The sequence below is a fragment of the Tamandua tetradactyla genome, chromosome 12, assembly GCF_023851605.1.
Source record: "Tamandua tetradactyla isolate mTamTet1 chromosome 12, mTamTet1.pri, whole genome shotgun sequence".
Taxonomy (NCBI): domain Eukaryota; kingdom Metazoa; phylum Chordata; class Mammalia; order Pilosa; family Myrmecophagidae; genus Tamandua; species Tamandua tetradactyla.
In genome coordinates, this window is record NC_135338.1 from 39,554,356 (window position 1) to 39,578,763 (window position 24,408).

At 36.6% G+C, this 24,408-nt stretch overlaps 1 protein-coding gene across 1 annotated transcript in view; it reads right to left on the minus strand.

Moving 5' to 3' along the window:
* DIO2 (iodothyronine deiodinase 2) overlaps positions 1-24,408 on the minus strand; it is a 259,269-nt gene that overhangs the window by 12,778 nt on the left and 222,083 nt on the right.

Genomic DNA, 24,408 nt, shown 5'->3' on the forward strand with positions numbered 1-24,408 from the left:
TGATATACACAGGTTTTTAATTCCAATGAGAGGCAGCCTAGGCCAAAATACTTTGGACCTTTTAATAAGTGCAGAACCACTGTACAATTGTTTTAAAATTTTTTTCTCTTCCCATAACAGGAGAGTATGATGTCCTACTGTTGCCTCCTTCTGGTTGAAAAAATAAGGTTATGAGTGACAAGACTTACTTAGTAAGTCTTACTTACTTAGTCTACTCTTTGGACTCCTAAATTGAGATGGAGAAAATGAAGTTAGATAACCTGAAAACAGGTTATTGTCTGACTTGGAAATTTCAAAGATCGCAGTCACCGTTCCTATTTCCTTCTTTTATTTACGATTTCCTTATTTTATTTGGAAGAGCAAAAGAGCCTCCAAAGAATTTTGTGGAAGTAAAAACAATTCATTCTCTGGACTTGCTGGCAGTCTTACATTTCATAGAATTTTATTCCTTCTATTTCAGGCAGTCTGTTAAGTGAATAATTTAAAAATTGAGTTCCATTTTTCCTTTATTAAAAACTTGTCAAACACAATAACAAATCCAAAAATGTTTGCTCACGCTACTGTGTGCTGATATGGGGGTTTGGGAATATTTTTGCCACACAAATCCCCAGAGAATAGTGCATCTCTTATCTGAGAAGGGAATTGCAAACTGCAAGGCCTCTCCCTCTTCTAGTGACTGCTGGTTGTGCCTAAGGGGAGCCCATGTCAAAAGCTTTCTCCTACAACCCCTGGGTCACCTCAGAATTCCCTGTGGGGCCATCCATTCTACCAACACAGCTCTGTCCCTTGTCTTGGGAGCAAAAGAGCTCAATGAATTAACAGGCAACCTCAGAGTAAACTTCGACACACCTTGAGCAAAACAATTTAGGGCTGGAACAGGGCAGGCCACCTCTGTGGGAGGTAAGAGCACACTATCCCAGCACCCATTCTTCAGGTCCCCTGCAGGCCCTGGCAGAGCCCACAATCCGAGGTGTTAGTGCATTCTTCCCTCAGGAAATGCTGCTGCTTTTTTTTTTTTTTTTTTCAGGCCACCTACTGGTAAGACAAGGGAAAAGGGAGAATCAAGACTTGAAGGAAGATGAGGAAGGCAGAAAGGAAAAAGAGGAAGGGAGAAAAGAAAGTTTTCAATGAGGCAGAGACTGCCAGCAAGAGAGCTAATTTATGCCAATGTGGCTATGCTTTTTGAGAGGCAGACAGCTGTTCAGAAACTGGATGGAAGCCACCACCTCATTTCAGAGGCCACTGAACGGCTGTTAGGAGACAACAGCCTTCTCTTGCTATTGACCTGGTCTAGATTTAAACTGATGGCCAGTTCCCACCCCCAGCTGCCCAATCCTCACCAGATGCCATTGGGTTCTCTGAGTGTTACTTAGTTTTGAGAATAGTTTGTTAACCTCTAGAGACACTCAAGGTTTGGGACTGTGAGGGAAGGTAATGGAGAAGACTCAGAATGATCAATGCTGCTCACCACCTCTTTTCTGAAAATTTGACTTGGTCCCTTCTCTCCCCCTAAATCTCTGACCCAAAGCCATACAGTAAAAAGAACAAAGTAAAATGGTCAAAAGCATTCATAATCTTTGAAACAACTTTCGCTCAACTTTGTTTCATTCCATAGCTCATATGAAACCACTAGATTATATTAAATTTTAAAACAGGTCATTCTTTATAAATGCTTTTATAGCTTCTTAAAAAAATCACAGATCACCTCACACATTCTGAATACATGAGCACAGGCATGACAAAATATATTAAAATACGTGCTTGTTCATGTCATTCCAGAGGTAATGGTATAGTTTGTTCTCACTAAGAGCAAAGATAGACATATCTTCTCTCTCAAGAATCAGCTGGACAGTAAAACACAGAGGAAATAAGTGAGATGCTGAAGCTAATATAACCAACCGTAACATGAAAAATTAAGGTTTGATATGGGGGTAAAATACCTGCAGTAAGGACAATTGCACAATGAGATATGTTACCAAGGGAGACTAGGAAAATGTTATAGAGGCAATATTCTCAAGATGGAGAGGGAGGAAAATAAGATAACCTCTCAAAACCTTTTTAAGCCTGTGATGCTTTTAAGCATAGTAGTTTCAAATAAGTTAATATATAACACATCCATAAGACTACACGACTGGGCTAATGGCAGAAAACCATATTCATAAACTATTGCTCTGTTTCCATTTAAATTGTGAAGACTAATTTTTCGTGAGATTAAGTGAGTCCTTATGCTTTGCTAAGAAGTAGTAGATATGAAAGAATTAGCCTGCTTTCTAGGATAAAATAGGATGCATGGAATTCAAATCTATTTTTAAATCCAGGCTCATTTATTAGATAGACACTTGTAGTCTTTGATCAAGGCACAACCACTTAACTAAATGATTATTTTCAAAATAGACATAGACAAATTCCTGACTAGTCATACTTTGCTTTCTCAGGGGGCTATTATGTTTCAGAGACTAAATCTACCTTCCCAGAATAAAATCAATATACTCCATGATTTTTGCATCAGTGATGGGCTACATATACACAAATCTAAGATCTCAAACACCTCTGAGAAAATATTTCTGTTGCTTTCTGATAAATGTGAAATAATATTAGCTCATTAAGCAATTTTACATTTACTTATCAGACACAATCTATTTCTTAGGCTATACAAACACATGATTAGAAGCAAATCACTGCTTTGATTTTCCCACGTGTAAAATGAAGCTAACAGTTTCTGCCCATGTTTATCCCAAATTTTTGGTTAATGTTTATATGAAACTTAGCCTTGTTATTAAAATAAAACTTCATAAAAATAAGATTGCAAAATAAAAGGCAATCTTGGCTAAGTTTATTTGGACCTGTCTCAGTCAATAGATTCCCTTTGATCAAACCTGCTTTGGGAAGAAAATAAAAAAAAGGTCCTGGCAAATCGGATCTGATTTTAGCATGAATGAACCGAACCACTCCATCTAATTTGATGGACATTTTGTTAACTTAGTAGAAAACAAAAAGGATTACTTAAAATTGGGGATTTTAGGGATGGGAAAATTTTGCCTAAAGAATAATAACATTCAACCTGAATCTTTGCCCAAACTCAACCCTGAACTGAAGTTGACCGAGAGCCCTCCAGGAGAGCATGTCCTTTGACTCTAAATTATTCACCAGAGAGCCCTCCCTCCATCTTCAATGACTGTGAAGAGAACAGAAAGGAGAGCTGCTCAAATATCCCTGGCTCTAGAAAACAATTGTTCTTCTGAGTTTCCTGGCCCAGAAAGGAGTAGCAAAATGTGTAAAACTAAATGAGAAAAGCCACTAATATTTGAACAGACAATGCATTTGTCAACAAAATGCAATGCTTGGCAATATTTTTGGTTGTATTTTGCATCCTCTTTAAAATATTATTTAATTCCTACTACACAGAAGTGTTTCCATCCTATCTGGAGACCTCAGAGCTATGGTCTCCAAAGAGCTACCACAGACTGTTTGTCTTCTTGGGTGACAGAATGACCTTTCTAGAAGAAGTTAGCAGGCACCAATTAAAGACAAGGGACAAAGAGAAAGATGGAAGGTAGGGTTTGATTTATAAGAATTACTGTAATAAGGATGGGGGGAGGCAGTGCATGATAAATACTGTTTGAATGACCAAGTAGAGAAAAGTAAAGAAACATAAAGAATATAGAGGTTAGTTCAATGAAAGGATATGCAATTCAAAATCAGTAGGTAAAAGATTTTGTTTTTCTATATTTAACCCTAGAGAAAAGATATATGAGGAAAGGGATAGGGGAAATCCAAAAGATATCACTAACACTATAGAATTAACTCAAAATAAAGAATTCAACCTATAAATCACTTACTCATTTAGCCATCCACTTATAGGAAACATTTATTGAAACCATCAAACAGCTAGGCTTTGTGCTGAGTGTTGAAAATGATCCCTCCTGTCTACAACAAAAATTAAAGTCCAGTAGGGGGAGACAGACATGTAAACTAAAGAAAACAACACAATGTTACAGGTGCTGTAAGAGAGAGAATTGCAGGATACAGTAGGACATAAAAGGAGAATTAGCCAAGAAAGCATGAAAGAAGAAAAATGCACAGGCCCAACTAAATATAGTTCAACAAAATCAAATTCAGAAATGCGTTATTTGATAATGGAGCAAGTTTAAAACAATGGTTTGGTATACATCCGTGTGTGTAACATTTTATCATAAATCTGTATTAGAGGAAGTTCCATAGTATGGTTTTTATCCTGACAAATAAATGATTTATGAATGGATAACATTGTGATAAACATAGAGATAAACAAGATGAAAGCAGTTTGTTTTAGAGCTTTGTTTGACACATCCTATCCACAACAGCAAGCTTTAGAGACCTGAGTGCATCTTTTCCCTCTTTTGCAATTGAGAGAAACTTAGAAGACACAAGTTCATTCATTCTTAGCATCTAATATTGTGGATATACTGGGGAAACTAGGAAGCAATTCCAGCCAGTGCTGTTCACTTCTAGTTAAAGAATACATCAGTGGCAGGGAAAGCTGTGAGTAGATCAAGTTCTAGCTGTCCATGACCACATTTTTATGATTTTAGCCATTTGTTTCATTTTTGGATTTTCCAGAGACTTCATCAGGGCATGCTTATAAAGTACATTGAGAGTCTAGATTAGTGACTATAGAATGTTGTAACTTTTGGAAACTTTATACTGCCAAGTAAAATAAAGGGGGGGGGTTCTAATAATTCAGATTTTCTTCCAGTTCCAGTCAATCTGTGCTGCCAGGTATTCGTTTTGCCTCTTTATTTATGATGATTATTACCTTTGTCCTCACAACAAATCAACCTGACAGTGTGTAATGAAGGAGAATTAGAGATGTTGACGGTGTTTACTTGTTGGGGGGGGGGGGGGTTGAATGGACTAGCTCAAAAAAGATGTGGAAATTAAGATTTTTATGGAATTAGGAAATATTTGAGAAACACAGAACCTGTAGTTCTCAATGCACATTCTTGTTTCTTCACTTAGTGTGCTAGCTCCTTCTGAGAAATGGTTATAATCTGGGATTTTAAAACTGTTTATTATGTAAAATTCAAACATATGCAAAAGTAGAGTGAAAAGGATAAAGAACTCATCACCCAGTGTCAACAAATATAAACTCATGATCAATCTTGTTTAATCTCTACCACCCCACCCACTTTTCCACTCCCTGTGTAATTTTGAATGAAATTCCAGTTTAGTTTTTTTATTCTCCCCAAACAACTTTAATGTTTCTTTGCCCACAGAAAGCATCACATAAATTAACTAGCTAACTGATTTATTCCCTTTTATCTACTTTTTCTCACTCTTTGATACTCCTCAGTCAAGTCACTAAGAAATAAATGGAAAATAGAAATTACTTTGCAACATTTTTAAGGTAGAATTCAATCTTTCATCTGAGTTCCTTCATGCTATAGTGATAGGTGTTATAAAAAACTGCATATATCGATAATAAAACTATAACATTTTCTACAGATTTCTTTTTTTTTCCACTCACTTTCTTTGTTTGTTTTTGCATGGGAAGGCACCAGGAATTGAACTCAGGTCTCAACGGCATGGCAGGCAAGAACTCTGCCTACTGAGCCACTGTGGCCTGCCCTCCATTCACTTTTAATGGTATGCAGTACACACATGCTGATTCAGAGAGTGAATGCTTTTTACATTATGAGGTGGTCTCAGTTTACTCACTTACGACCATCCCAAAATGCAATGTATTACAAGGTATGACATGAAATTGCCAATTAGATTATGAGTCTAACAATTATGATAGAAGAGAAACCGATGACAAGAATTCATGGGGGTCATCAATGATAAGCTAATGTGTTTTTTAATGTGAAATACTTCATAGGTTGATACAAGAAAATTGTGCAATTTACCGTAAAAAACAAATATCATAAGAATATAAAACTTAACTTCTTAGTGAAACCCATAGTAATAGTTGTATGTATCTTATTCCCTAAAGTCATTCTCCTTCTTTGAATTATCAAACATTCCGCACAGGTAATAATCTCTTCCATTAGAGATCTGGCATTTTCTCAACTACTTACCTTTCTAGAATGATCCCTGGACCAAAAAGTGACAAATGGATGTTTTAGAAGGTTTTATGGAAACTGTAATACCTCTTCCTATATCACTGATCATTAAGACAGGGGATAGAGAGTAGGAAAGGAGAATTCTCTGCATTTTCCCCAACAGAAGATACAAAATTTTACCTGATGCTATGCCAGTATAGTGTATTTGCATATGCATGTACGTTAAATTTTGTAGGTTTGCTATATTTTGCTTTGCTATATTGGAAAACGTATTCAAATAATAAATCTCAATACATGAAAATGACTTTCTTTTCCTACAGTCTATATAAATGCCAGGACAATCTGCTTTCCATGTTCAGACACCAAAGAGCTAAACATTGAGTGATATCCAACTTTATGAGACACATAAAAATGAAATAAAAATGGGTAAGAAAATAAAACTCTAAAGAGATAAACATTGCCAAAGAGAAATGATTACAAAGTTTGTAACAGTCTGCATTTTTCATTGTTTTCTGTTTACCTAGCTATCTCCACTATGAATTTCTTTTGCTCATTTCCCTTCTTTTAATAATGCATGTTCCCATAATCACTGACATTAAAGTAAAGGATATAAACTCAGTTTATATTTATTGAGAGAAATATAAGTAGCTTAGAAATGCAAAATATGCCTTATATGTGTCAATGTTTCATCCAGTACCTTTCCTTTAACACCTCTGGAATACTGAACTCCTTTTTCAGAGGGGTACTGTCTGTTTACTTTGTACCACATGAAACAACCACAGCAACCTTTTTTCCATCTACAAAAACAGCGACTTCATATTGCTTAACCTAATAATATTTCAACCAGCAAAAGGTGTAGAGATTGCCATTGCATTTGAGTTGTCTATGGTTATTCCTGGGTGAAATTCACAGGGAAAAACTCAAGTCTTGTTTTCCATTGATGCACCCTTGACATTATCATTTTAAATTTTATTTTTAAAAATCATACCAAATTAATAATAAAAAACACACTTTGCCTGCCAGTGATTCTGTCATCAGCCTAATGCAGTTCCTGGAAGAAATTATAAATCCTACAAATTAGTGTGTACAAAAGGTATAATAGTACCCTTCTAAAAATGACCACACCTGAAATGTATGGCAGAAAATAGAATGTTAATATTTCTAAAACCCAGTAAAAACGGTTGGCTAGCAAAGCTTTGTAAACAATGTGCTGCTTTATTATGAGCATGTTAGATGTGTTTATGCTATAATAATGATGAAAATGGGGGAAAAGGACAATGTAATGTTTCAGCAGTAGGACCTTAATGGGAAATCAAAAATAAACAAGTCCAGTTATATGTAACAGTCATATTCGATTCAGCAGAAAAGGACTCCAGTTACAGACAAAAAGTTAGAGATTTTACTTATGTCCATAAAATGTTGAAAAGGTGAATCAAACAATTTTTAGAGTATAGTATAATTTCTCCACTGAAAGAATGCTGTATGTCTGATATGCCTATGGTCATAATTACTAAAGGAAACTTTTGTAAGACAGTTTCTGAGTTGCCTCCTTAATTTGGGACTTTACTTAGTCTGTTCTTGTTGTAGACAAAATTAAATAAACTCAACAAAAGGATAGCAAATGCATCCTCTTGACTGCATCAGATCACTACTTTCTTCCTGTGACTCATTTTCATAAATTTGTCAAGATAAAATAAAAGTAACAGTAAAGAATCACCAATTATATCACAGGCCACCAAGCAGTGCCAATTATATTCTCATTTAATCCTCTTTTTATAATAATGACAATCACAAGAGCGGCACTGCCACCAATGATAGACGAGACTGAGAATTTATGTACCAGCGAGCCTTCTAAACAGTTTAATTTTAATAACTCACTGAATCTTCATTATGACCCTATGGCTTAAATATTATTATTAGGCTCATTTTGGGGGGTGGGGGTGGGGGGGTCCATGGTCTGGGAATCAAACCCATTGAACCACCCGTGCACCCTATTAGGATCATTTTGTAAGTGAGAAAACCAAGGCTCAGGAAGGGCAAAGCAAATCTGCAAAGGTCACAATCTTAGATTCACAGAAACCTAATTCTGGAAGTGCCCTTGAAGCACTCAACTAGTTAGTACCTCGGTGCGTATAGCAGGCTGAACAATGCACCTACCCCACCTCAAAAAAATAAAAGATTCTAGTTCCTAATCCCTGGAACCTGTAAACGTCATTGAGAAAAGGGTCTTTGCAGATGGACTAAGGAAAGTACCTTGAGATGGGAAGATTATTTTGGATTGTCCAGGTGGGCCCTAAATGCACTTACATATATCCTTCTAAGGGGGAAGCAGAGGGAGCTTTGACAAATAGACATGCAGAGGCGAAGCCTATGGGAAGGTGGAGCAGAGAGAGATTTGAAGATAGTGACCATAAGGATTGAAGTGATGTACTCACATGCCAAGAAATACCAAGAGCCACTGGGAGTTGGAAGAAACAGGAATGGATTCTCCTTAGAGCCGCCCGAGAGAATGTGGCCCTGGTAACACCATGATTTTGGCTCAGTAAAACTAATTTTGGATTTCTGGTCTCCAGAACTGTGAAGGAATAAATTTTTATTGTTTTAAACCACCCAGTTTGTGGTAATTTGTTCCAGCAAACAAAGGAAACTAATACAGACTTCAGTTAGAAGGCTATTTTAACTATTGGACATAAATGAAATGTTCTTGATTTGTCAAAACTGTAAAGAGAGTCTAAAAATGTCCCTCACTAGCATGCTACAATACTTGAGAATCTTATTCTCAGGAAATAATTTATTTTAAATTATATATCACCCATTTCCCTTTGTTTTACCTTCTACAGAAACAAATAATAGCTTTATTTTTGTTCTTTATGATATGACTGCAGATCACTGTTTAATTCCATAAGCTGAAAATGCCCTTTAGGACAGGACCAATTTGTGGCATTTGATTATATTTCTAGTTTTCCACAGACAACCCACTATAAAAGGGCAAAACTCAGAAACGTTCCCAGAACTCAATTAAAACTAGATTTTTTTCAAGGTCTAAGTATAATGGAGAGACTAACTAAGAAATATAGAATGATAGGGTCTGACTGTGATTTTCAATATTAATAATAAATCTTTAATTTTAAAATGCTTAGATTAACTCAGTCAAAATTCCACTGACATTACAGTAATTATACATTTCAGAAATATTCCTATCAATCCCACGATGTTGTTTTTAATCACACAAACTGTCAAGATATTTTTAAATATCATTGATCACTTCTATAGTTAGTACTTGGTCTGTAAGATAGTATAACAATTCAGTTGAAACCAAAAATATTTACTGAGTCATGGGAGATATGTGTTGTAGTTTGCCAGGACTGCAATAACGAATACCGCAGGCTGACTGGTTTAAACAACAGGAATTTATTGCCTCACAGTTTTGGGGGCCAGAAGTCCAAAATCAAAGTATTGGCAGGCCAGGCTTTCCCTGAAGTCTTTGTTGGTAATCCATAACTTAATCTATACCTCCATCTCAAGGTGTTCTCTCTGCTTCTGTCTCCTCTTGATTCTACTACCATGTTCAAATCTCCTTTGCTTATAAGGACTCCCATCATATTGACTAAGGCTCACCCTGACTCCGTTTGGCCTCATCTTAATAGGATCGTCAAAGATCCTATTTACAAATGAGTTCACATCCTCAGGCCTGGGGGTTAGAACTTGACCATGTCTTTGTGGGGATATGATGCAATCCAGGACAAAAAGTAACAGCAAATACAGGAGACATCATGACCTCTAGCCCATTTATGAAACGATGAAACTATGGAATCATTGACTTGTCCTAAGCTCTGGCAGGTTTGACATAAGCCTGACTGATTAACTGGAAACAGCAACAACTTCATCATGAGATAGCCAACAGAATGGAGACTGTCCATCCCAACCCATCTCTCTTTCTCAGTGAAAATAAAAACAGTTCAGCCATCAGATCTATTTTAGACAGGCTGGTTGATTAAAAATGACACGAGACCTAGAGACTCATGGGGGAACAAAAAGGCCATATTTTCAATTGCTGATCAAATTTTTCAATACATCATCATCAAAAAGACTTCACCCTTTCTGTTTTGTGTGTACTGTTTGGACCGAAGTTTCTCAAACTCAACATTATTGATATTTTGGGCCAGATAATTATTTGCTGCGGGAAGACTTCCTGTTCATTGTAGAATGTTTAGCATCATCCCTGGCCCCTTTCCACTAGATGTCAATAGCATCTCCCAGTCACGACAAGAAAACATTTCTCAAATGTCCCTTGGGGACCAAAGTCACCCCCAGTTGAAAATCATTGTTTTATTGGTGTGAATTAATCAACCCAATGGGCTGACATGGGATAAGTTAAGAAAACATAGAACAAATGTGTCTTTTACATTAGTCTTGCTTTAAAAAAAAAAAAGTATAAGGCAGACCAACAAGGACCCTTTTTAACATTAAAGAAATCAGATGTCTTTAAAAGAGTAAATGAGGGTTTATTTTTAACCAGCCAATTTTGTGGCTGAGATCCAGGCCAGAGAACAGCTTATTCATGTTCCGATCTCTTCAACGGTTCTTACCTGATGTTTCTGGGAATGAGGAATTTAAAGCCAATCCCTGATTTGCATGGATTACTGTGACGCTCAGGGGCAGGTGTGCATCCACAGAAGCTATTCATATATGTATCTAGAGCACACAGAGGCGATGTTCCTGCATCGGACATTAGCAGCTTCATTAATTTAAGTGGCTAATAGGGACATTTTAATTCCCCAGATGATTTAGAGGCAGAGGTAAGGAGAAAAGAACTTGAGAAAAGGTCAACTGAGAAGATTTTCCCTGTGAGCACCTCCCAAAAGGGATCTCTGTTCTTTGTTCAGCAGATAAAACTAAGTGATTTTGGTCATGGAACTAACTCCCAAGTGGAATAAGATGTCATCAAATTTTAGAATTTGTGAAAATAGAATAGAAACTTAAAAAACAGAATTCCAATCTCTTATTTTCAAACTAATGGAATGAATATATAAACACATAAAGCTTTTTAAAAGCACTCAGCAATGGAAGGAATTTTTGAGAATATTTGCAGAAATGGCGTCACCTGCAGAACACTAGCTAGAACTCTTAGAAGCTTCTATGTATGTATGATTTCTCTTCAAAGCATGTAAATATTTGATATTTTTGATAGCCCCAGGGATTATCTTATACTCTCCTAGATGTTTATTCCATTTACTTCCACTTAAAAAATGACCACCTTGCTTTCAATTTTAAGTAATCCTCATGAGCCCCAAAAGATAGTTAATGCCAGCCATCCTCCTGTCTCCAAGTGAGGACTAAGCTAGATGGCTGGCTTTCACTTCTAATACACTTAGCCAGCCTGTCATTTCTGCCCATCCTGCGATAATGCATGTACAAACAAATATGGGCATGTGTTCATTATTGTTATTTTTAATCAGACATCAATTTGTGAAAGCATCTAGGCAAATGCTGTAATCTTCCTGTTCCTGGCATTACAACCACTCCCTTCCAAGGCAAAAGATGCAAACCCTGCCCCAACTCTTGTACCAGCAAGTCAAGTCCTTCTGCTGAGGACCTTTTTCACAGTCATGCAAAAATGAGTACAAGAAGCTGTACAGACTGAAAGGAGATGGAATCAGTTCTTATTGCCAGAGATATGCATCCCTGTCCCTCCTTCTGATTGTTTTCCTCTTTTGACGAAGGGAATTTCAATGGGCAAGGAAGCTTTCCTTGAATTGTCATCTCTCAAGAGGAAAATGACAGTGCTAATAGTTCAAGCACAGGCTGATTGATGGGACGGTCTCAGCTTGAGAGGCTGGCAATCTTCATAATTATAAGGATCAGGTAAGAAGCTTGACCTGCCAAACTCTGGTTTCCCTCCCCCTCCTCCCACTCTGCCCAAAAAGTGAGCAAGGAGCACTGTCATTACTGAAAATAGAAGTTTCATGTGAATTGAATTTTGCTGTCTTTGCAGATTTTGGCTTTCAAACTGAGAGATTCCTCTGCCAGTCCTTCCATGTAAATAATGTAATATGTAGAGAATGAATTCAGGTTTCTGAGGCCTGAAGTTTCTATAATTTGACAGGCTGTAGTTATGAAAAATAATGAATACAAGATCAGTACAAAAGTGTTTATTTAGAAGGTGAAGAGAAATCACAAAAATTCACAATTTTTTAAAGGTTGAGTAATATCACACCATTACATAATTTAGAAAACTAGGACAATATTTTAATTAACTTCCTAAATTTTTGAGAGTATATTATTTGGTCACCTCTTCATACAACAATAGTATTGTCATAACATTTTCTACAGAGAGAAAAGAATTACAGCAAGTCTTATCTCTAGTTGGCTGATTATTATTGATAGCTTAGAAGATTTTCTTCCAGCCTAAAACCTGGTAAATGTGAAGAAAAATTTTAGGACGGTTGTTAAATTTTCTTTCATTTAAGAGTTCTAAGACTGGATTTTCCAGGGAGGAGCTTCTGATTTTGAATCTTTCCAACTTTTTTTCTTGTCCTCTGGTCTTGCTCAGTGTTGCCACAACTACCTGCACCAGGTGACTTGTCAGAGAGGGTAGTCTTCCTAGCAGCATCCTCATATGTGGACAGCTAGCAATATCTTTGTGTACAGAATTGGCTACACGCTATATAACATAAAAATAAATATATCCTACTAAACCTAAACTAAATGCATTTCTACTAAAAGTGTCTGCTGCTGCCAAACATCACCTAACAGAAGAGGAAGTAGGAAGTTGGAAAAGTCAGGATGTAAAGAAGCAATTATTTTAACCAATTTTGGTTACAATACCTCACTGGTGAAAATTCTGAAAACATATATGACCACTTGAACACATCAAGTGAAAGGCTGAAGCTTAGCTTCATTAGTATTACAATAAACCTGTTTCTCAGAGGTCAGAAAAGCCTTGCTCTTCTGGGAACATTCTCATCCCTCCCTATTTCTCCCCACATACTCTGCACCTCCTTTGCCACAAAGTGGGTTAACCAGAAATTTATCTGTGGCGCTTCTGTCAGGGAAATCTGTAATACTATAATGATGACATCAATTATAAAAATAAGACAACATGAGGATTTAAGCTTGCATTCATCAAACACATGGGATCTCGGGAACACGCAAAAGCAATGCCATATACTCAAAGTAGTTGGAGAAATAGGTACAAAAAGACAAAGTTGGCACACATTGGCTCAACTACAGGTATTCTGTGCCTGCTGATTCTAGCTCTGTCCTCAGTGTGAGAGATGAAAATATTATTGCAATCTGCACCTTGCCCTCTGAGGGGTCTTTGTCTTGACGACAACATGGACGATCAAGTTCACAAGTGAGAAATATGTTCCTAAGAAATCATTTTAGAAAACTACAAAAAGATGTGAATATTTAACTGACCTCTTTTGAAAGGAGAAGAATTAAAGCACATAATGGAAGAAATCACAAAGAAAATATCTATAGATTTAAATATATTTAAATTAAATACAATTCAATGTTCAAAAAATTATTAACCAAATTAAAAGGCCAAGAGCAAACTGGGGAAAATGTCCATCATATTTATTGCAACTCTAGTGAAATATCATTTTTATATTAATAGTTATATTGAATTAGTTGAGAAAAGATCTATCAATCCATAGAAAACATGGCAAAAGACATGGATAAAAAATTCACCAAAGAAAAAATACCACCAAAATAATCACATAATCATATTTTAAACAAATAGTAATTAAATAAATATAAATTAAATCAATGAGATATCAGTTTTCACTTATTAAATTACAGATATTCTGTTCTTTTTAAAGACAGAAATTAATCCTGGTGTGGGTAAATTGAGACAGCTATTCGCATACATTAATCATAGGGTCATTTGGTATAAATATTCTGGAAAACAGTTTGGCCAATACTTATAATGAACCTTGGGAATGTTGATAACTTTGAAGAAGTGTTTCTACTTTTTAAACTACCCTAGGAAATAACTAGAGATGTAAAAATATATGGATGCAATGTTGTTCATAGTATTATCATTTCTAATGGCAAAGTATTGGATATAAACTACATGTCCAACAATAGGGAAATAATGAAGTAAATTTATGTACATATGAAGAAATATTTTGCCGTCACACATTTTTGAAGAATAGTCAATGTCCTAAAACTATGTTCAAAGTATAATACATAGATTTTTGAAAGTAGGTGGTAAGAATATATATGTATGAAAAATTGTACACAATCATGTTCATCAATGCTTACTATAATAACTGAAAGCATAGGAAAAACATAAATGTGAAATAATAAATAAATTTTAGTCCACCCATATGATGTGATATTGTGGAACTATAACAGAGACTACAAGTTACTCATCCAGTATTCATTCTACCCTACCCTTATTCCTGACATACACAGTCCCAATTCTATTTGAAGCAAATTCCCAACAAAAAGACTACATTTATTAACCTCCCTTGCTGTTAGGTAGATGAGTCAACCATAGTTTAGCCAATAAGATAAAGCAAAAATTTTTGGATAGAACATCTAAGAGCATTCCTTTAAAGGAGAGATAGTTGGTAGATATTCTTTGCCCATTCTTCCCTTTATCCTACTAATGAAGACTTGATGACTAGTGCTCCAGCAGCCATCTTGGACCATGTGACTAACTTGAGGTTGGAAGCCACAAGCTAAGCCTAATAGTCATAGAAAGGATAGGGTTCCCTAATGACCATAGAAATACCTAACATGTACTTGATGGGTTATTTATGGGTTTCTTTTATGTGAGAGATATAAATCTCTTTCTTGTTTTAGCCTCTAATTTGGATTTTCTGTTATAAGCATCCAAGCCTAAACTTACTAACACAATAGTTATTTAAAACCATGTTCGGTAATATTGGAAAAAATAGATAATTCAAACCAATCCTCCCAAAGAAAACAAATAGAACAGTTAGACAAAATATTTTTTAAAAGCTTGCTTGAAGCCATCAAAGATTTAAAGAAGCAGTAAAATATTTGCAGGGCAAAGATTTAGGAGAAGACTGAAAGAAATAAGTACGGCATTAAGGGCCACTTTCTCTTGTTTTTTTTTTGTTTTGTTTTGTTTTGTTTTCATTGGCAGCTACTGGGAATTGAACCCAGGTCTCCGGCATGGCACTCTGCCTGCTACACCACTGTGCCCTACCCAAGGGCCACTTTTATTGTAAGGGTGTTGGTAGATTTTGAAAGAGCAGCTGTGAGGCAAAGTAACTAAGCAGAGCTTGAAAATTTTCAGGATAAAGGGATAAAAATTTAAACTCAAGACCCCAATACTTTAGACCCTCAAAAGTCATACTTTAGAAGAAAGGACAAATCTGAAATATTCAACCCTCACAGGGAATAAAGACAAGATTTCAATGTCAAACTTAGGATAACATTAGTTTTTTTTTTTTTTTCTCTAGTCCCTTGCCAGAGCAACTATAAAGCCTCATTGAGGGAAAATAACATTACACTAGTTTATGAATTATTTCAACAATTGTTTGTATGCAATGTATTGCATTCAATTAAAACTAAACGGGCAGGCAAAGAGTGAGAAAGAAAATACTGTGACAGAGAGAGAAAGAGAGCAGAGTGAGAAAGAAAGAAAATGTGTGTGTGTGTGTATGTGTGTGTGTGTGTGTGTGAGAGAGAGAGAGAGAGAGAGAGAGAGAGAGAATAGGTATCAATACAAACAGCCAAATAGAATATCTAGATAATGGAGTTATAAAAGTAGATTTAAATAACTATGCTGAATATGAGTAAGGAAATAGAATTCAAGATGCAGCATTGCAAAAAATTAGAAGCTTTAAAAGAAGAATCAAAAGAAATTTCAAAAATACAATAATCAAATTTAGATGCCAAAGATTTTAGAAATAAAAAATATATAAGAAGAGATTGGTTTCAGATAAAAAGAGAATTAGTGAATTGAAAGACAATTGCAGGGGAGAGAAGATATTCAGAGTAAAGCACACATATATAAAGCTACGAAAATAGTAAACAAAAAAAAAGAAAGAAAGAAAAGAAAATATGAGAATTAGAACATAAATTTAAAAGGTCTAACATATCTCTGAATTTCTAGAAGAATAAGAGAAATAAAGAGCTGATAGTGATCCTAAACTGATGAAAAACATCATGGATTATGACCCTAAACAGGATAAATCAAAATAAAATTATATCAACTTTTGCTTCTACTCAAGATGGAGTGATAGAAATCAGATTTATTACTTCATAAAAAGTAGGTAAACTAATGATACGAACATGATTTCCAAACATTAGAAAACAACTATTATAGGGCTGTGATTCCTGATTAAAGGAAAACATAAAATGAGACCAATGTTTGCACCAGCTTATGCTTACAGGTATTTTCCAGGCCATATGTAGAATAGGGTAAACCAAACAGAGCCTGATAATCTCACTGAGATGAGAAGACAGAAAAGAGAAATAAAGGAGGCTGGGAAAACTAAAATTTGTAGGGCAAACTATTAGAGGGGAGGGAGTTTCCCATAAAAAGTTTTCTGGATACCTTCAGATTGTTCCCTTTTAGTTCTTAGCTGAATACTGATCTGTGTATGCATAACAGGAAACCACCCAAGTCCAGGGAAAGACATCTGGAAAGCAAGCACAGAAAAATTTCTGAGGCTCACATTTAATTTGGAGTAGAGTATGTTCATACCAGTTAGACTGAAAATCAATCTGGAAAAGCCTCCTAAAACAAGGGGCACCAGGTAAAGTTCTCAGAGGGGTATCACCTTGGTGTTTGCACTAAAATGGTCTTAGACTAAAGGCTGCTCTACAGTTGTCTTATAAAAGCATGTCTTAAAAAGATACATGCGATTATAATCAACTTAACTCCAATCAAAAACACAAAATCTAACACTATTTAAAGAAACAAACAAACAAAAAGCATACAAAACATAAACTATGCAATGTCATGCTATCAGTTCAAAACTACCAGACATCTAAAAGAACAGGAAAATATGATAATAACCATAAGAATATCAATGAATGGAAACAGACCTAGAAAATACACACATAATAGAGTTAGCTGACAAGGACAATTAAAATAGATCATAAATATATTCCAGGAGCAATGTTTAACAAGCATGATGAGGAGAGAAATGAAAGAGATTTTAAAAACACCCAAATAGATAGAGACAAAATATGCAATATCTGAAAAAAATACAGCAGATGGGATAAATCATAAACTAGATAAGGTAGAAGAAAAGATCATTTAAACACATGGATAGAAACTATCCAAAACAAAACACTATTCAGGGCGATGCAATGGTGGCTCAGTTGCAGAATTCTTACCTGCCATGCTGGAGACCCGAGTTCAATTCCCAGAGCCTGCCCATGCCCAAAAAACTGAGACACTATCCAAAATGAACCCACCTTGAATGGGTGGGGTCACATCTCCATGGAAACAACCTAATCACAAGATTCCACCCTGCAATAGGTCTACCTCTATGGGATTGGATTAGAAGAAGATGGTTTTTCTGGGGCACATAACAGTTTCAAACCAGCACAAAACACTTTACATACCAAAATGTGAAATGAAACACTACCCAAAGAGAAAAAACAAAGCACTGGAAAATAATGAGTAGGACTGAGTCACCTGTGGGACAATATCATTCCAAGGTAATTGGAATCCCTGAAGGAAACATGGGAAAAAAGGGCAACAGAAAAAAATATTTGCAGAACTAATCACTAAGAAATCTCAAATTTGGTGAAGACTATGAATCCATTGATCAAAGAAACTCAATAAACCCCATGCAGGATGAATATAAATTTTCATCAATTACATTTATAACTGACTTCTCAACAGGAATAATGAAAGCCAGATGACAATGTTGTGATATTTTCAAAGCCCTGAAAGAAATAAAACAACTGCCAAACAATTCTATACCCAGAAAAAATTAGTCTTCAAGAATGAAAGTTAAATACAGAATTTTAAACCAACAAAAATTGATATGATTTATCACCAACAGATATATACTAAAAGAAATATTTAAGTTATTCAAACAGAAGGAAAATAATTCCAGATGGAAGTCTGAAGACGCTGGGATGAATAAAATTTTTTAAAAGCTACATATATGAAGAAATCTAAATGAATATGAATATTGATTATATAAAAATAGTGACCTTATCCCATGGAATTTAAAGCACAAAAATATTAGAATTTAAGTCAAGAAAGGGGAGTAATGGATATAAAGAGTTCTAAGCCCTTATACTTTTTTTTTTAATTTTTTTTATTAATCAAAAAAAAGAAAAGAAATTAACACAACATTTAGAAATCATTCCATTCTACAAATGCACTCAGCAATTCTTAGTATCATCACATAGATGCATGATCATCATTTCTTAGTACATTTGCATCGATTTAGGAAAAGAACTAGCAAAACAGCAGAAAAAGATATAGAATGTTAATATAGAGAAGAGAATTAAAATAATAATACTAATAATATATATATATATAAAGGAAAAAGAAAAAAAACAAAAACAAAAGATACAAACACGCAAACAAACAAACAAAAAACCATATTTCAGGTGCAGCTTCATTCAGTGTTCCAACCTAGTTACATTACACTTAGGTATTATTGTGCTGTCCATTTTTGAGTTTTTGTATCTAGTCCTGTTGCACAGTCTGTATCCCTTCAGCTCCAATTACCCATTATCTTACCCTGTTTCTAACTCCTGCTGGTCTCTGTTACCAGTGATATATTCCAAGCTGATTCTCGAATGTCGGTTCCCATCAGTGGGACCTTACAGTATTTGTCCTTTAGTTTTGGGCTAGACTCACTCAGCATAATGTTCTCTAGGTCCATCCATGTTATTACATGCTTCATAAGTTTAGTCTGTCTTAAAGCTGCATAATATTCCATCGTAGGTATACGCCACAGTTTGTTTAGCCACTCGTCTGTTGATGAACATTTTGGCTGTTTCCATCTCTTTGCAATTGTAGATAATGCTGCTATAAACACTGGTGTGCAAATGTCCGTCTGTGTCTTTGCCCTTAAGTCCTTTGAGTAGATACCTAGCAGTGGTATTGCTGGGTCGTAATCCATTCTGCCATTCTATGTCTTTTGATTGGGAAATTCAGTCCATTAACTTTTAGTATTATTACTGTTTGGATAATATTTTCCTCTACCATTTTGGCTTTTGTATTATATATATCATATCTGATTTTCCTTCTTTCTACACTTTACTCCATACCTCTCTCTTCTGTCTTTTCGTATCTGACTCTAGTGCTCCCTTTAGTATTTCTTGCAGAGCTGGTCTCTTGGTCACAAATTCTCTCAGTGACTTTTTGTCTATAAATGTTTTAATTTCTCCTTCATTTTTTAAGGACAATTTTGCTGGATATAGAAGTCTTGGTTGGCAGTTTTTCTCTTTTAGTAATTTAAATATATCATCCCACTGTCTTCTAGCTTCCATGATTTCTGCTGAGAAATCTACACATAGTCTTATTGGGTTTCCCTTGTATGTGACAGATTGTTTTTCTCTTGCTGCTTTCAAGATCCTCTCTTTCTCTTTGACCTCTGACATTCTAACTAGTAAGTGTCTTGGAGAATGCCTATTTCGGTCTATTCTCTTTGGGGTGCGCTGCACTTCTTGGATCTGCAAATTTAGGTCTTTCATAAGAGTTGGGAAATTTTCAGTGATAATTTCTTCCATTAGTTTTTCTCCTCCTTTTCCCTTCTCTTCTCCTTCTGGGACACCCACAACATGTATATTTGTGCGCTTCATATTGTCATTCAGTTCCCTGATTCCCTGCTCAAGTTTTTCCATTCTTTTCCCTATAGTTTCTGTTTCTTTTTGGAATTCAGATGTCCCATCCTCCAGTTCACTAATTGTAGCTTCTGTCTCTTTAGATCTACCATTGTAGGTATCCATTGTTTTTTCCATTTTTTCTTCTTTGTCCTTCACTCCCATAAGTTCTGTGATTTGTTTTTTCAGATTTTCTATTTCTTCTTTTTGTTCAGCCCATGTCTTCTTCATGTCCTCCCTCAATTTATTGATTTGGTTTTTGAAGAGTTTTTCCATTTCTGTTCATATATTCAGCATTAGTTGTCTCAGCTCCTGTATCTCATTTGAACTATTGGTTTGTTCCTTTGACTGGGCCATATCTTCAATTTTCCGAGCGTCATCCATTATTTTCTGCTGGTGTCTGGGCATTTGATCAGATTTCCCTGGGTGTGGGACCCAGCTGGTTGAATGCTTTTTCTGTGAAATCTCTGGGCTCTGTTTTTCTTTTCCTGCCCAGTAGGTGGCGCTCGTGGCGCTCGTCTGTCTGCACGGCAGTCGGCCCGGGAAACCGCGCGTGGAGGCAGGGGTCGCTGGCCGCCGCGGCTTGGGAGAGTGCCGGTCCTAACTGCCCAGCTGGCCCCAAACGCCAAGCGTGACGGGAGGGCCCCGCTATCCAACGTTCCCAGTCAGACCCAGGAGCCACATGCGTGGAGGGGACCCCAGTCGCCAGCCGCCCCGGCCGGGAAAACGCGCGCCCCTCGGGTATCTCACTGCAGCAGATTCTCCCTGCCCGTTCAGCTGTTCCAGAATGGGGTACGCTGTCTTTTTGGTCTCTGTCGTGACTCCGGGAGCTGTTTTGTATTGTTTCTGTTTCTTTAGTTGCTTTTCTGGAGGAGGAACTAAGACCCGCGCGTCTTACTAAGCCGCCATCTTCTCCGGAAGTTGCCCTTATACTTTTGACATAAAAGTTCTCATTTGTATTAGATTTTGATAAGTCAGGGAGCCACGTTGTATACTCTTGCATAACTAATTAATGAACAGTGCATAGAAAAGTAAAATTAATAGTACAAAAATATACTGTCAGTGTCCCAAAGTAATAGAGGGAAATATAACAATGCACAATCTATGCAAAAGAAGGCAATAAAGGAGAGAGGAAAGACATAGAGTAGGAAAAAGAAATGGTAAATTTAAGATGGTATTGTTAGGCCAAAATATATCAGTGATTACATCAAGTGCAAATGGTCTAAATACAGTGATTCAAAGGTAAAGATTATCAACATAGATGTATAAGTTTCTTACAAGAGAAACATCCTATGTATATAAAAATGTATCAAGTGTTTTTTTCCATCCATAGAGATGAGTGTATGTTTTTTCTCCCTTATTTATGGAATTGAATATTTGGAATAAGTCCCACTTGGCTACAACAAGCTATTTTTATGACATATCAATGGATTCAATTTGCTAATATTTTGTTTAGGATATTTTCACCTAGGTTTATGATTCACATGGGTCTGAAATTTTTTTTTTCTTGTAATATCCTTATTGGGGTTGTTGTCAGGGTTATGCTGCCCTCATGAAATCACTGGGAAGTGTGCTCTCTGTCTCTGCTCTCTGAATAGATTTACATAAGGTTAAAATTATTTCTTCTTCTATTATTTTGAGGAATGTAGAAGTTAAGCAATCTGACCCTGTAGTTTTCTTTGTAAAAAGATTTTAAATTATAGATTCAATTTCTTTAATATAAACAGGACTATTCATATTCCTTATTTTCTTTTATGTCAGTTTTCGTACATTTTATTCTTTAACAATTTATCCATTTAATCTATGCAGTCAAATGTATTTGAATAAAGTTAATAACATATTGATTATATTTTAGTGTTTGTAGAATCTGTTGTGATATTCTTCTTTTCCATTCCTGGTATTTACATATTTATCATTTCTTTCCTGTCTTTATTTCACACTGATCAGTCTTACTAGGTGTTAATTAATTTTAATAAACTTTTTAAAGAAGCAGCTTTTGTCTCTGTTGATTTTTTGCTATTATACCAAGTTCTTATTGCATTGATGTTTGGGGTTTGAATCATGTCCTCCACAAAAGACACGTTCAGGACCCAAACCCTGCCCCCATGCATGTAAACCTAATTGTAAATAGGAACTTTGAAGATGTTGTTAGGGCATGCCCAAACTGAATGAAGCTGGGCCTCGTTACAATAGGGGTGAAGTCCTTATAAGCAATGGAGACTGGACATGGAGGGAAAGAAGCCACAGGTTCTGAGAGCCAACAGAACCAATAAGAGAAAGAGAATGCTGCCAGGTGTATTACTATGGAACAGAAAAGTCAAAGAACCCCAAAGATTCCTAGCAGCCAGAAGATACCCATCCTGGGAGAAAGCAAGTCTTCTACTCTCTGAAACCACAAACCAATAAATCCTTATTGTTAAGCCAACCCCTTGTATGGTATTTGTTTTATCAACCAAGAAACTAATGCAAATGATGTTTGCTCTTAGTTTTTATTATTTCTTTCATTATCCTTTTTTTAGGGTATTTAATTTACTCTACTTTTTCCAGCTTCCTGATAAGGAAACTTAAACTGTTGAATGCAAAGTCTTTTCACTTCCTAACATAAGCATTTAAAACCATAAAAAATTTCTATAACCAATGCTTTGACTCCATCCAAAAAAAAATCAGCTATATTTCATTATTTAGTTCAATATACTTTCTAAATCCATTGTGGTTTTTTAAAATTCCTGTTATTTTAAAATATATTATACATTTCCAAACACTGGAAAGTTTTCCAGCTTCTTTGTTTTTGATTTCTAGTTAAATTCAATTATGGTTACAGTCACATTCTCTTTTATTTCAATCTTTTGACATTTGTTGACACTTCTGTGGCCCAACATAAAATCCATATATTCTATGTACATTTTTAAAAATCTATGTTATTCACTTGCTGTGTGTTGTCCATAAGTGTCAATTAAGTCAAAACTACTATGTCATTTAACTTTCTATATCATTATTGATTTTTTTCTTTGTCTACTCATCTTGATTACTGAGAAATGTGGGTCAAAATCTCTAATTATGATTATGGATTCATTTCTATTTTTAGTTCTTTCAATTTACATTTTATGTATTTAAAGCTATTTTCTTAGATGCATACACATTTAGAATTTACACTTTTATTACTTTAAAGTTATATCTGGTAATTATGTTTGCCTTAAAGTCTATTTTTAAGATATTAATACAGCTGTACCTCTTGTCTTTTATTTAGGGTGTGAATGAAAAATCTTTTTTCTCCATTCTTGTCTATTCAATCTCTTTGTACTCTTATATTTCATATGAATGTCTTTTTAAAAACACAGAGGTGAGTTCCAGGAAGATGGCAGTTAGGATAGGTCAAGTTCATGCCTGCTCCAAGGAACAGCTAGAGAAGTGACAGAAAAATGACTGGGACAGCAATTCCAGGGTGCAAGTGATCTGAGAGGGTCTTCTATACCACATAGCGAGGCCCTGGTTGCAAAAGCTGAAAAATTGAGACACAGAGAACTGGAGACCATCCAGCTAGTGCAAACAGCCTATCATGCCCCTTTCCAAACAGAGGCCCAGAGACCTCAGGAGTGCACGGACAGAGAGACGGGAACTAGGAAGTAAGCTAAGCAGCCTTCCTTGAACATGCTACATGCATGCGTGTCACTCCCACCCTGTGAACCATGACTTCCCCCCACCCCACACAGCTGAACCCCATTACTCACTCCCAAAAAACCCTCCAAGCACCCCCCATGCTGCCCTCCCTGCACATCCCTGCCCCACATCCCTGCCCCAAGCATATGCGCACACCTGTCTTAGCCCAACCCACCTCTCCCATGCAAGTGCACAGACCTACACACCTGCATCCAGCCCCTCGAAACTCACCTCCCTCTCCCTGCCTCCTGCAGACAGTCATCTGTGTATCCAGGCTTCAGACGCTCACCTTCATACTCAGGCCACACCCACCCCCAGCCCATGCACATGCACAGCCACTTCCACCCCACTGGGCACCCACATATCTATGCAATGACCTCTTGACTCCTGCAACCCACCTCCCTAATCTGCACACGTGCACATCCTTGCCCCAAACCCCAGCACAAGTGCTTTCTCCCATACCAGGCAGATACAAGTGTATCTGTGCCACATAGCCCCTATCATGCACATGCATGCACCTCTGCCCAAACCCCCCTACACCTGCACACCCATGCCAGGGCCTTGCCCACCCAACATCACTCACCCATGACCCACATCCTGCAATCTGTGTGACCTTTGCCCTTCCTCTGCACAATCAGGCATCCATATCCTGGACCTCCTGGACCCCTCCCCCTGCACAAGAACGTACACATGCCCTGACCTCCATGTGCCTCAACTTCTGTGCTCTGAACCCCACACCCTGATACCCATGACCAATACACTCCACATGCCCACCCACATCCTGCCCACATACCAGCCCCTGCATATGTGCACAGCCCCCACACCCACCTCCCACCATGTCCTGCCTCTGTGCCCTCCATGCTGCACCCTGCTCCTGTGCTCCAAGGCCTGCCTGAGCTGCAGCTTAACCCCATGGCCCCTG